Source organism: Sinocyclocheilus grahami, unplaced genomic scaffold, assembly GCF_001515645.1.
Source record: "Sinocyclocheilus grahami isolate Dianchi unplaced genomic scaffold, SAMN03320097.WGS_v1.1 scaffold830.1, whole genome shotgun sequence".
Lineage (NCBI taxonomy): Eukaryota > Metazoa > Chordata > Actinopteri > Cypriniformes > Cyprinidae > Sinocyclocheilus > Sinocyclocheilus grahami.
This window is the reverse complement of record NW_015506009.1, coordinates 459617-474740: the sequence shown is the minus strand read 5'-3', so window position 1 is coordinate 474740 and position 15124 is coordinate 459617.

Sequence of the window (15124 nt, the reverse complement as noted above, 5' to 3'; positions counted from 1 at the left end):
ACCATCATTAGGGGCATGTCTGCTGCAGGGGCACTTGGTTTTGCTTTGTTAAACCTCTCCATACAGAAACAATGGCTCCAATATTAAGACTGTTAATAGCTTAGATAATAACTCAAAGGAATGAAAACTGGTAAAGGTTGTCCATTTGTGTTGGTGAACACTGTCATGAGATTTTAAATTAAGTTTTGATCATAGTTTAATTCCACTATACAAAACCTGCCAATGTCTTTAGTTTGAAGCTGGATTTAATTTGTATTGCTGTAGTGTCTTTCTCATGACGAGAACTGCCAAAAGGTAAACCCCAGGTGTCTTATTCAAGGGAGATGAAGCTGATTGGTTAGTCTGCTTTTCACACATAAATCGTTTATTTTAACAATATTAATTTCTGATTTTATTGAAGTTTGCTCATAACACATGCAACAGACATCAGTGGTTGCATCATTTTATGAAAACTGCCTTTTCTTAGGAAGGGCCATAGCAGTTGTTCTTCGTAATCATGGTGAAAAGACTTCCCATTTCCAACACATACAACACGCATACTTTTCCATATTAACAGAGCTACTTTATATTAGATTGGATTAATTGCTGCATTATAAAGCATTAAATTTGGCTTATAAAATATAAATTTACAACAGCCAATCCGATTTAAACAGATCTCTCTAAAAGAAAGAGGTTATCGGTTTGCCAGTTGGTGTGTAATGACCCTTGTGGCAAGAGCCATTATGTGTGGTGACATTTCCCGCTATTGGTATGATACATAAAAACTGCACATATTACTGTATGTGTGTGTCATCCGCATTAACTATCAAGTAGCCACATGACTTTTCAATAATGACATTAAACCTTGTGCATTTTTTTGCTTATTCTGGCCAAGAAGCGCCCAACTGTTCAAAAGAGAGACTGGTGTCAGATGAGCATCAAAGCTACTATGCCTCAAACAAAATTCTTCGATATCTTTCAAACATTCAGTATTCAAAATCATAAACATTGGCAAATGTCTCCACTAGTCCTTACTCGGAAATATTCAATGTAGGTCGCTAAGAGCAACAGAAACTTGAGCCCTCGGGAATGTCCAGATGTTGCATAATGGCGAGCCAATCACAAGAGAAATCACTCGTTCAATCCATTTCAGGACAGTATGCATCATGCGGTCTGCAGACAGGCCATCTGAGGCTGCAACTCAAGTAGCAGTCATATTTTGCTCCCAACCCCAGCTCTGAAAAGGTCACAGAGTGCCTTTGAACCAAAGTAGGCCAAATAGTCCTCCATTCTTATGTTAAATGCCATTTGTTAGTGTACAGTATTGGTAAAACCTTCATTAACTGACCAACGTTTGGCTCATTCCCACTTCTAAGCTTCAAAACCCACAAACGTTCGGCTTGCAGCCCAGATCTGTAACCACGAGCACAACACCACATATTAAGTGTTAGATGAGTACTGGAAAGAGCAGCTCTTTGTGCATGTCTTTCCTCTGGACCACAGATAGCCTGGCAACACATATGGTAATATGAAAATGCATGTTGTCGCTGATGTTGTGCTTGGACTGGCTTTGAATTTAGATGTCAATGTCATATGGATTTAGGTTAAAAGGAAGCAAACAGACAACTACTACCTAGTCCTAACCAGGCAACACATTTCCAGCAACTCCGGCAATACACTGCAAAAATTTATATATTGAATAACTTTTCCAGTAAAAATATCTAAGTTGCTTTAGAGAAAGATGCATTACCTTGAAAAGTAAATTACACATGAAGACATTTCAAAGAACATTTCCCTTCTTCTTAACCATAAATATATTAAAACAATGTTAGTGAGTTTTACTTTATAATGGTAAAAAAAATGCAAATGGAGTGAGAAAGTTAATTAGAGATATATTCTGTTACACATAGGTTTGCACATAGGTAAACATGAGTACATTACATAAACTTCTCTTGTTTGAACAAGATTTAAATGTGTATTCTTTTACTCTTGATTGTTTTGCTGTTGTGGAGAAAGAATTGATCATTTACAACTGTCTCATTTGTATCGTTTCTTTGGGATGAACGGCCCACTGGCTAGCGCAAACATGAGCTCTCCTTGAACTCCGGCCAGTTTTATAAGTTTGCAGGTTGATGTTGGCGACTCCAGCCCCTCTAGAGGTCACAGAGGTCCAATAAAAGACAAAGTCAGGATCTATAGCGCACAGCGTGTTGTGGGGGGATATGAATTAAATGCAAGGGATATTTAAGGCAAGGTTAGCCCCTTAGCTGTGGTAGTAAGAGGAGTCCTGATAGCGGTTATTCTGAGATTTTGCTTAGGAGGCACAGCTAAGCACATTCTCCAGCTAGCACTCTTTATATTCAAATGCCTTTTATTGGAGGGTGTGGCCGCACAAGGTGAGACATTGAACAAGGTTAGGCTGTTGTTACATTTTATTGGTGCAGGATAATTATAACCACACGCACATGCTCCCATGGGATCGTGACGGGCTTCTCCCTGCAGAAAACATGATGCTACTGTAGTGCCCTGGTTTCAAAACTTCATGCTGATTGCCTAGAAAACTAGAGCTAATGTACGGCTTAGCATGCCTGAGAATGAGGCGGCACAGTCAAAGTGGAAAAGATGATCAAAAGATGATTCAGTTTTTTAAAAACGATTATGATGTCTGTGGCCTCATCTCCAGATACCTTAGATTTCCAATTCATCACGAATGTGAGTTGGAAAAATATGGCCAGAAAGTAGGAAGATTATTCTAAAATGGCCCTGTGGTGAGGCAAATGTTTCTGTATTTACAGAAAGGGTTCAGTTACAGATGAATGACAATTTTAAATCCTTCTATATCTTTATGTTTTCCTCTTTCTCTCTCAATGTTTCCCCTTTCCTCTCACGCATACCCATAAATGCAGTATGGAGAGCAACTAGCATTGGCTGGGGTACATGGGGAGTTTGGGTAGTTTGCATGCATCCTATTTATTGCAGTTGTAAGTTATTTATTCATTTTACGTTTCTGATGAACACTTTGTGTTTAATATAACATTTTATATTAATTGTGATGAATCACATGATTTCCAATCAGTATTCATAATGAATAAACATTAACGTTAAATTTGGTCAATATTAACTATTTTATTTGTTTACATTTTTTGCACAAACAAACCCCGTATTATACAAGCCTTGACCTTACTCAGCTTTTTAAATGAAATCTTTACACACTTGGCCGTAGCAGTTGCATTGTGCATGAATGTGTATGTTTGAGTGAAAGTGTAAGGCAAAGAAAATTAGCGGTGTGTTTCTGTTGTTGGTGAACACCGTATTCTGCCTTGTTTGATTGTAATGAGAGTTCACTAGACAGTGGCGTTCCAGCGGATGACGAGGGACGTAGATGTAGCGTACATAAATGTATCATGAAAGTGGTCTTCTGAAAACATATTTTATTGTAGCTTTGTGTGACGAACTGACCAAAACTTCAATCGTGACTGACACGTCTTGAGGTGCCATATTTGAATGTAAGCGAACAGGATAAAGTGTCCAGGGTATTCTGCAAAATATTTATTTTGTCTTCCTTGGAAGTAAGTCAGTCATACAGGTTGGAACAATGTGAGTATATGATGACAGAATTTTCTTTTCTGAATATTGAAATCATTTTTGAATAATGAAATTACTTAAAACACAAACTCTTTTCAAGAAATGAATCTTTAAATACAACGTACCGATTTATGTTTTGTGTACAGCTTCTCTATGTGACTGAGTAATGATCTTACAGTTTATTGTAATACAAGAACCTAGCAAACATATGACAGATGTAGTGTGTGTGCGTGTGCAGTGTTACTTATTTAACTATTTCAAATTGTCAAATTTCAAATTGTCAACACGTTTGGATGTTTATTGTATGTTTAAGGCATGTCCTGGTCAGGTCTTTTTTTTTGTAATGGAAACATGTTATTTCAAATGTAAGTTATGTATGCATCATACAATGTTGCATTACAAATAAGGGAATTACATCATAATAATAATTATAAATGAATGAAGAAAATTCTAAAGTAAATGTCCAGAAGCTTTACGGAAAGAGAAATGGCGTTTTAAGAAAATAATTTTACAGTGCATTAAATCATCATAATGCAGTTTTGAATGCATATATGCAACTTGTGTCATGTGTTAATGACTGATTGCATGTATTGATGACCAGCACTCCTGTGTGTGTGTGTGTGTGTGTGTGTGTGTGTGTGTGTGTGTGTGTGAGAGTGCATGTGTTTATACCACTGCAAGCACACACAGGGACTTTATGCACGTGAATATGATATAATTCAGATATTGTGAGTGAATGAAGGCAGATGGGTACCCAATGTCTGTTCTCTGTTATGTCAACATACCCCTCATATTTACTGTACTCTCACTGCGCCACTTCAGTCTATACAGAGAAACCTTTCATACTGCAAACAGTCAGCCCTATGTAAACAGCCCTTAGTCGTCTCTCTAAAGTCAAATACACAGAGATCAAACATCAGAGAGTCATGGTTCCTCTGTGAAATGCTCCGATTAATGTCAATATCTCTTACACCCATACTGAAGGGCACAGATTTTAGATTTTTGTAGCTTTTTCCCCCGATTTCCCTTTCATTCTTGCACCATGAACACTAGTAATTTAGAGTTTCATGCCCATTTTTCCATCCTCTCTCTGACCCTTGCAATTAAACAGGATGTTTTTTTTGTTTTTTTGTAATTATGTCTGTATGCATCTCTAGAGAACTGTAGGCTTTCAACTTTGTAGAAACTGTTTGTGGACAGTGAGCCAAGCGCAGTCACCCAGTGTTAGTGCCTGACCTCACTGATGCTCTGTCTCAAGGCAACCTACACTATTACACTCTTTTTTCTAAGATTTAAGTTAACTAATTCTGTCCTCAAACTCAAATTGCTGTTTCTGACAACATAAATGCTTTTCAAAGTTCTTGACAAGATTCTTTAGTGCTTAGAAATGCAATTAAAACCTGTAGTTCTTTAAGATTGTTTAGATTTTCAAAGCCTAGATTATTTGTAGATGATTTGCAAAGCCAATTAAAACCAGAAGCAACTCTCCCATTCCAGCACATCCCAAGTAGACACAATTTTTATTTCGTAAGATCTCTTAAGAACTGGTTCAATAAGATCCTTCTTGAGAATGCTTTAGTGAAATTTAATTGTTTCTTTTTTTTAAATTTTGTTTGGTTTTATTTTATAGTAATATCAAACTCCCATGTTACTGGTCGACACAATGTAGAACACGTAATGCATAACGCAACTCTTGCAGTGAAAATAACCTCAGCTGCTGACATGGCATTAACATTTCTACCTACCAGAACATCCCAAAGGTGCTCTATATTACAGGGATTTTCACTGCGGGTTATGTGCAATAAACATCCGTATTCTGTAACAGGTAGCATTGTTTTCAGTTCAGGTCTTTAGTGTGTGCATTGTTAAATATATAGAGCTGTTTTACTCAAAATGCCTTCAAAAGAGTTACCAAAGATGAGCTTGTTGCATATGCAGACTGATATTTAAAAGTGTGGTGTTTAAACAATGCACAGTTGGTACTACGGATACAAGGCAGGACGGATCCATGTTTTCACGTTGTTTACGCCAAATTCTGTCCCTACCATATGCATGTCGCAGCAGAAATCGAGACTCTGGCAACTTTTTCCAATCTTCTATTGTGTAATTTTGGTGAGCCTGTGCTGTAACTTCACTTTTGGTGTAGTTTTCTGCTGCTGTAACCCATCTGTTCCAAGATTCAATGTGTTGTGCATTTAGAGATGCTCTTCTGCAAACCTCGGTTGTAAAGACTGGCTATTTGAATTACTTTTGGCCTTCGACCAGCTTGAACCAGTCTGGTCATTCGCCTCTGACCTCTGACATCAACAAAGCATTTTAGCCCACAGAACTGACTACCCTACAGATGGTTGTTCATTAAAATCCCAGTAGATCAGAGCTGGCTTTTTTTCCCTTCTTAAATTCAGTCCAACAAAGTCACCTTTCTTCCCCATTCCCCAATTGTACCCAATTGGTAAATGTTCAGTGAGTGTACACTACCTTGACAGGCAAATATATAAAATCCAAAAGCTGCAACGAGATGCACATAAATAATGCAACTTTCATAAACACAGTGATGATCAACAAATATATGAGGTATATGAGGTATTTTTTTTAACCACAGTTATTTTTAAAGCTGCACTACATGCTGGGAACTTCCAAAAAGTTGTTTAACATAAAAACTTGCTTGTTCAGATGAAAGTTTCGGGAAATTGTGGTAAAATTGTCAATGGTTTGGACAAGTACTTAAGTGTTTCAGTAAGGTCAACTAAATATTATTTGTTAGCAACTCTTTTGGAGTAATCTTGGTCAGGTTGAACAAAATATTTAATTGACTTCTACAAAATACTTGAAAAACTTAATTCTAATGACTAGTATCCAAAACAACTTACAAATACGAATAAAACAAACAGTGTGTACAAAGAGAAAAGCTTTTTTTTCTTCAGTTCATAAACTTGGTAGAATTAATTTCCTTTTCTAGTTTGTCACACAAATCTGAATGTGTTTGTGTGTGGTGAAAGTTTACTTTTTCAGTAAAGATTCTCCAAATTACGGCTCTCTTTATATCATCAAGTATCCAATGATGTCCCTCCATCTCATCTGCTTTCCCTCAATCTGCCTCTCTTTCTCTCTCTCTCTCTCTCTCTCTCTGGGAGTGATACTGTGCGGGTAATTACTGTGTTCTCTAAACTTAAAATAACAAGCATGGCCTAATTACAGCTCACTCTTGATTACACCATCTTCACCAGGAGAATGAGGTGGGGGTAGAGACTGTTGAATCTTTGACCTCTTATTCTCTGTTTACGTCATAGTTAGTGTATATATATATATATATATATACTGTATATATATGTATGTATGATATCAGACCGAATCAGACAATCTAAGATTTGGTCAAAACATGGTTGAGGCACGAGGAGTCCAAATTCCACAGAGGCCCAAGACAACAGGATGCTCATAAAGGTAGGTTGTTGCATCTATGACCTCGTATTCTCTGTTTACGCCATAGTTTAACCCAGTATGACCTCCCTTACTGTTAGCAGCACCAATTGTGAAACACTGCACAAAAGTGAACTTAGTTACCTAATAATATATTAGAATTGGATTATCTCACAAACCCTACAGTATCAAGAACATGTGTAGGTCATAATTCACCTCAAAATCAACAAAAGAAATAAGAAAGTGATTTGCTTAAGTAAAGTGATTCTGCACGGTTAAGGTAATTTGCATTGTGACATTACTTTTAAGATAATTAAGCACATCCTACGAATATGAATGCAAACAATTATGTAATGATATTACATTAATGTTTGCTGTCCTCTTTTATGCTGAATTAAATTAACAGAAATAACACAATTTTTATAACAATATAACACAGTATACAGTCTATACTACCCTATACGGTCTCACTATAGGGGACCAATTCTCACTATTAACTAACTATTAACTGCAAATTTTGCCTAAGGGGATCTAAAATATGGTCACGCAGAATAAGACATTAATATGTGCTTTATAAGTAAGGGATAATGTACATCCTGCCGGTTGTTATCGCAGAATAACCCACGACAGGGCGATCAGGTCTTGTATCACCCTGAAGGGGGTTATTCAGCGATAATAACAGGCTGGATGCACATTATCCCGCTAATTACATGGCTACTTGCCCCATAAGTAACTAATTAGACACAAAATATTGATTGGCGTTGAAATATTTGAACACAAATGCAAAGCTTCCACAACGAAAAACTGTTCCTAGCAAGAGTATAGCGCTGAATTCAGTTACCCGGATGAGCCTGTGTTATCAGCTTTTACCGGTTGTTATCGAGGGATAACAGGCCTCAGAATGTCACAACTGACCAATCAGAATCAAGTATTATAATAAACAGCCAATGTGCTAACAATATGCATGCTAGTTAATAGTGAGAATTAGTCCTTAATATAAAATGTTAACCCCATACTATACAAAAAGCAGGATGTTAGTATTCCATTCTGAGTCATTTAAGCAAAAATGTTCAAAAAGAGTATTTGTGTGCTTAGATACAGATACATGACAATTAATGGGGAAAAAACAATAGCTGAAGTACTGGAATTTATCATGGCATAATACTGGCAGCAATGTGGAACTGCATAGACATTTTGTACCTTTCCCCCACATACACTTCCTCTCAATTGTGATGTAACACGAAAGCATATAAAACAAACTGAAATCGAGCAGACAGTGGTAACATGACTGTGATTCCCATAACATCTTTCGCTAAAATACATCAGCAGGTTTATCCAGGGAAACAGCTGAGTCACTGTGCGCATGCACAGAAAAAGCCAGCTATGTTGGAAAAGACATCACATTAGCTTAGTTCTGTGTTGTAACTTCTTTGCAGAACTAATTATGCCAGTGGCATTCCGTCCATATAAGCTGCGAATGTGCCGCATACCCAGGCCGTCTGAGAGAATGACTTCACAGGCTTATTAATAAAAACACGTTGATCCCTTGTCATTTGAGATGTGACTCAAAGCTTAAAGGGGTCATATGATGCTGCTAAAAAGAACATTATTTTGTGTATTTGGTGTAATGAAATGCGTTTATGCGGTTTAAGGTTAAAAAAACACATTATTTTCCACATACTGTACATTATTGTTTCTCCTCTATGCCTTTCTGAAACGCATTGATTTTTACAAAGCTCATCGGTCTGTGCTGTGATTGGCCAGCTATCCAGTGCATTGTGATTGGCCAGCTATCCAGTGCATTGTGATTGGCCAGCTATCCAGTGCATTGTGATTGACCAGCACGGATCAGCTCCAGGCATGACGAAGAGATATCGTCCTGTTTTGGAAGACCAAACAAAGTAGTTTTGCTTTCACAACGAAGCACACAGCGCCTTCATAACATGGCGGTGGTGGCAATAATACTACAGCGAAAATAAAAGTTACGCCTAGGGCTGAACGATAAAACGAAATGGAATCGAGATCGCGATTCGATAGAAGCTGCGATTGTCATGCGTATCTTTCAGTGAAGCACGGTTCTGTGATCAGCAGTAAATCTCCATCCGAAGGCCAGAGAAACTCCAAATACTCCTCGCAGAAGAAACCCAGAAAATCTTCTGTTTATTCGCTGCAGCTGAATAAACAGAAGATTCAACTGCTTTCATTGATTCAATGTGAGTAATAAACACACGACTACGGCAATATATGGTTTATCTGAGTTCTTATTATTATAATTTTCATTAAAATAAAGTATATTTATAATGCAATGCCTTTATCACTGCTTAAATACTATGAAATATGTTGCGTGCCTTATTCTGTGTAAGAAGCCACATCATCTCACAGAAGGATTTATTTCAAACACTCGACTGACGTTATGAAGTGAGTTTGGAGTAAAAATATGTTATTAAATGTGGTATTTTCACATGCTTTCAGATGGAGCAGCATTTACTTCACAGAGCCGTAGTTCACTGAGAAGCTATGCAAGCAGCTGTCATTATCGCCAACGATTTCTTTGATTTCAGAATCTCGCAATAAAATCGCCTGCGATTGTTTTTGCGTAGCTTGTCAGTGAACTACGGCTCTGTGAAGTAAATGCTGCTCCATCTGAAAGCACGTGATGATGATTTCCTGCTGATTACAGAACCGGCTTTACTTTCAAAATGCGCATGACAATCGCATTCGATTAATCGTGCAGCCCTAGGTACGCCTTCTTTCTTTGTGTGAACATTTGGGCGGTGTTATGCAAATCTTCCCACATAGTGACGTAGACATGTGGGGGCGTGTTAGAATGAGCCGTTTTAGGTAGGCGTGGCGGACTCTTAACTTTTATAAAGAATATCTCTTTGGATTTGAGACTTTAGTCTTTGCAACTTTACAGATCTTCGTTATGCACCAATAGCTTGTAACACTCCAAAGAGAAAGAAACAATTGAAATCGCATCATATGACCCCTTTAATAAAGTGTTGGGAATAAGTATGTACAATTATTTATTTGAAAACAATGGTAATTTTCTGTAAATCCACGTCAGTTACGGAAGCTTCCGCCTCTGCTTGCTATGACTCATCAGGATTGTTGCGCGTTCTCAGTGATTTACTGGTCTTCGGCTGATTTCATGCGCGAGGTAAGCTGTCCGCTGAGCGCAAAGTCATTTAATCAGAGGTACTAACTACCTCATGACAGTCAGTGTTAGCCAATGACATATAAAGAGCTGTGACTATATTTTCTAACCAACTGATAAATAAATGTATAACTGGAGCGCTATTCTGCTGAGAAGACCAACATTCAAAGCATCTTGACTATTGCTGCGGGTCAAGCATAGAGCATCAAAAATTAATTATGATGTCATTATATAATGTTGCAGTCATGCCTTGTGTTTCATACAGCACTGGCCAAGTGATGATGAGCCAGACTCCTGACTTTCAGGCTAAACAGTTTAATTTTAGTGTCATCAGTTCAAAGAAGCTCATAAATATCTCAAAAGTTCCTTTATATGCATAGTTTGCCCAAAAATGAAAATTATGTCATCATTTTCTCACCCTCGTGAAGTCATACGGGTTTGGAACAACAGGGGAGTAAATGATTTGACAGAGTATTCATTTTGGAGTAAACTATCAGTCAGGCAAAGGCCATCTTGGTAATGCCTCCAGGCAGCTATTTTTAATGTATGCAATATGCATATAAAGTGCAGCTCCATCGCCATCTCCATTACACAATCCTATCTTACTTTATCCTATCAGCTCCATCTTTAACACAATGGCTAGTTTCTTTGTCTTCGTGGCTTCATTTTGTCCAGAGGTGGACTCAACGTTTTTTCTTATATCAAGGATCACCAAAATAATAATAATAAAAAAAATGATTATATAATGACACAGAGAAGATCTACATACACACAAGATGTCTAGAAAGACTTGGTTAATATTAATGTAAAAAAAAAAATCAATGTATCAGATAAGAGTATTCATTTTGGAGTAAACTATCAGTCAGGCAAAGGCCATCTTGGTAATGCCTCCAGGCAGCTATTTTTAATGTATGCAATATGCATATAAAGTGCAGCTCCATCGCCATCTCCATTACACAATCCTATCTTACTTTATCCTATCAGCTCCATCTTTAACACAATGGCTAGTTTCTTTGTCTTCGTGGCTTCATTTGGTCCAGAGGTGGACTCAACGTTTTTTCTTATATCAAGGATCACCAAAATAATAATAATAAAAAAAATGATTATATAATGACACAGAGAAGATCTACATACACACAAGATGTCTAGAAAGACTTGGTTAATTTTAATGTAAAAAAAAAATCAATGTATCAGATGCGTGCATGCGTGTCTGCTCAGAGCTCTCTTTGTCTACACACTCACTCATCTCGCTTTCTTTTTTGTCACTTGGTTCCCTCCTTACCTTCTTCTCATCTGTTTATAGCCGCTTCCCTTTTTTCAGCTGACTCACATGGACATGGAAGAAATGGTTACGAAAAGTTACGAAATCCTGAGACTCGTTCATTGTTTCTGTGGAAAAAGAGCTCTGCAGTTTCGTGTTCTCACAGATTAAGTTTTGTCACGACTCGGGGTGAGAGTGCTTGAGTGTTTCTCCATCTCAAACAATGGACAGAGTAACGATGCAGAAATGGTAGATGGAGAATGGGCTTAGAGCAGAAGGTCATGACATTGACCGCAAAACATGACATAGAGGAACAGACGTTTGATTTGTCAAGCTAGAGGGTCATTTTGGTAAATCTCAATCTCTGTGTGCATTTGATGATTTTCTTACGCTTGCTTGCCTAGACAATGTGTGTGTGTGGTGTCTGGTAGGAATACAGCTAAACGGTCAGGTATCCATACCCCTGCAGACAATGTAAGGTTATGCGCATGGAAAATGCCTTTGCTGCCGAACATATGAGGGCACCAGTGAAGAAATAGCAGACTTTTGGAGAGTTAATTGGAGCGATCTAATTAAGAGAAAAAAGATCAAATTATCACCAGTCAACGCAAAGTCTGGTGTATCTGATGCATGTTAAAATGTCTTAGAATTTTTATTTATTTTTTTATTCACTGGAAAACTTAGCCAATGAGACTAAACTAAGATAGTTTATAGAGCAGAAGGTCATGACATTGACCGCAAAACATGACATAGAGGAACAGACGTTTGATTTGTCAAGCTAGAGGGTCATTTTGGTAAATCTCAATCTCTGTGTGCATTTGATGATTTTCTTACGCTTGCTTGCCTAGACAATGTGTGTGTGTGGTGTCTGGTAGGAATACAGCTAAACGGTCAGGTATCCATACCCCTGCAGACAATGTAAGGTTATGCGCATGGAAAATGCCTTTGCTGCCGAACATATGAGGGCACCAGTGAAGAAATAGCAGACTTTTGGAGAGTTAATTGGAGCGATCTAATTAAGAGAAAAAAGATCAAATTATCACCAGTCAACGCAAAGTCTGGTGTATCTGATGCATGTTAAAATGTCTTAGAATTTTTATTTATTTTTTTATTCACTGGAAAACTTAGCCAATGAGACTAAACTAAGATAATTATTGGAGTGTAGTAAGAGTACATCAATAGGAGCTCAAATAGTTTGGTCTCAAAAGAATTTGATGTGAAATATTTGATTTTATTATACAATATTTGACTTGTTCATTATATTTGACATACACATTGAGACTTTAATATCTCAATGAATATGAACAAGGTTTGAGACATTGAGATCTCTTCTTAAACTCTAGACAAGACATATGTGAACACAGGTGTAGGTTTAGGTATGGGTGGCAGGGACATGAAGATCGGAAATGTCCAAACTCACATTGGCCCATTTTTCAAGGATGCCATACGTTGGGATGGCAAAAAGTTCCATAATTATCAAGCGACTGTGGAACTTTGCATAGTTGAGCAACAGTCTTCATCTGTCTTAAAACTGCACTATGTGCAATCTAATATTTGAAAGATTCAATATACCGTGGCACAAGCTCACAATGGCAAGGCAACTGTAGTCAGATTAATGTGCTTACATGCTGCACAAAGTGAGGTACAATGACATTATCTAGGTTTGTCACAACCAATAGACAGGTATGACTTTAGCTAGACTAAAGTTTTGACATGACAATTTAAAAAGCTTTAAAAAACGACAACATAGGGTTGCCCCCTGCCTCCTTTAAATATGTCTTTAATAACTTGCTTGTGAGATTATTATGGTCTGTTTCTTAGGAGAAAAATGCATAAGAAGGCACTTGAGCAAAGACCTCAATTTGTTCTTTAATTATTCTAATTGCTGTCAAGGACAAACCTTTGAGATTTTTCCAACATGGTTGTATTAAGGCAGTGGACATTTCAAGACAATAAAAATGCAGACACTTCAAGGACATAACTGGTATTGTCCTCATCAGAGGCACATGATACAAATATAAGGCAGACTGGAGCCAGTTGTAACTAGACAGAGTAGATTACTTTATTCCATGGAAACGGTAACGTACTGTCCTATAAATTCAGAATGCACACATGCTCACCCTTGAGCACACATCACTCACATGAGTGACCAAACCCGCTGCACAGAGGAAGAGGCAGGAAGTTCCTTCTTTCACTTCCAGTCATGCTGCATGTGAGTATCTGTCTGCAGGTTGGAGTTATGGAGCGGTGTCGACTGCGGTCAGAACAGGATAGCAACTGCCGTCTGCGTGTAGACGGAGGGAAGAAATCGAGAAGGGAGGAGGAGAAGGAGAACGAGATTGGGGAATTAGTGGTTTGACGCCATGAGATTGTACAAAGCCAAAGTATTAAGAGCAGTTGCCTAAAAACAGACCCAGCTCAATTCTATTGCTTATTTGATCTAGGCAACGGGCAATAATCAAAGTTCCAAAACAATCCATTTAACAAATGATTTCCAGTTCAATTCCATTTTTAAAAAATCTAAATTTTAAACCAACAAGACCACCAGTTAACCTAATAATAACACCCCACTCCACTCCTTTTTCAAGAGTTAATGCATAAGTGAGGAAATTATACAATCAATGAAATCAGATCACTGCTTCAGTTGCATCAACTACTTGTCATCTGGACTAGTTGCTCTGGACTAAACTAGTTGTATCCTAAAAATAATGTGGCATTTACTGATTTTGCCTGGTGCAGCAAAATTTAGTTCACAGTACAAATTTGCGTACTTTGAAAAATGGTCAATACATGCATGTGAATGTTAAAGGGTATATGCATGAGACAGATTGTGTCTATCTATGTGTGTGTGTTGTATTGCAGTGGGCAGCTTGTGGTGGAACATAAGGTCTCTGCATGGTGGGCAGTGTGGGCGGACTTCGGGATTCACCGTGAAAAACAACAACGAGCCAAGGACACTTCCCAAGCAGGGGTTCAGAGATGTGTGAGCGTGTGAGAGAGAATGCTTGTGGAAGTTTTTACATATTGTTTGACAAAGTACATTCTTTTCAGTCACAAACAATTGTTCTCCTCACTATCATCCCTCTGTATCATCTCTCAAATGCTTTGGGTGGGTGCCGGCTGAAGTGGGCACAATGGTGCATTGTGCTATGGCTTGTGGTGCCCTGTGCTGGCATTAACCTGCTTTCTGCCCCACGCACACAACAGTGCTTGAAAGTCATATTTGGACTGGATTTGGAGCCTAAGTTGTTGTTGTATTAGCAGTAGTTGATTCTGTTCCACTGAGTGCAAATGAATCCCTTCTTATGCTTTTAACACATCCTCAGCCTTGAAAGTGTTTGATATGTTTGGCTTCAGAACAGTATTTCTCATCTTTCTGTATGTACATCCCCTTTACACACTCTGAGACAGAGGACGGTTTGTTTAATGTAGCGAGTTCGGTGGCAGTAGTTCCGGGACTAGTAGAAGAGATTTGTTTTCCAAACGCTGATGAGCTCCAGATGTTTGGACCTGCTTCTGTTCAAGAGTCCAGAGGGCAAACAATTCACTCGGAGTACAGAGCTCAAAACAAATCTGTCTCGAGAATGGCGTGAGGTCATTTTGACGGTTTGAGAAAGATGGGTTGCAGTCTCGGAAGCCAGCTGGTGGCTGAGTGTGGATATAGGGTTCATTTGTGGAAGAGCTATTGATTTCCAAGATCCTAGTAGGCTCTTCTTAGCCCCTTC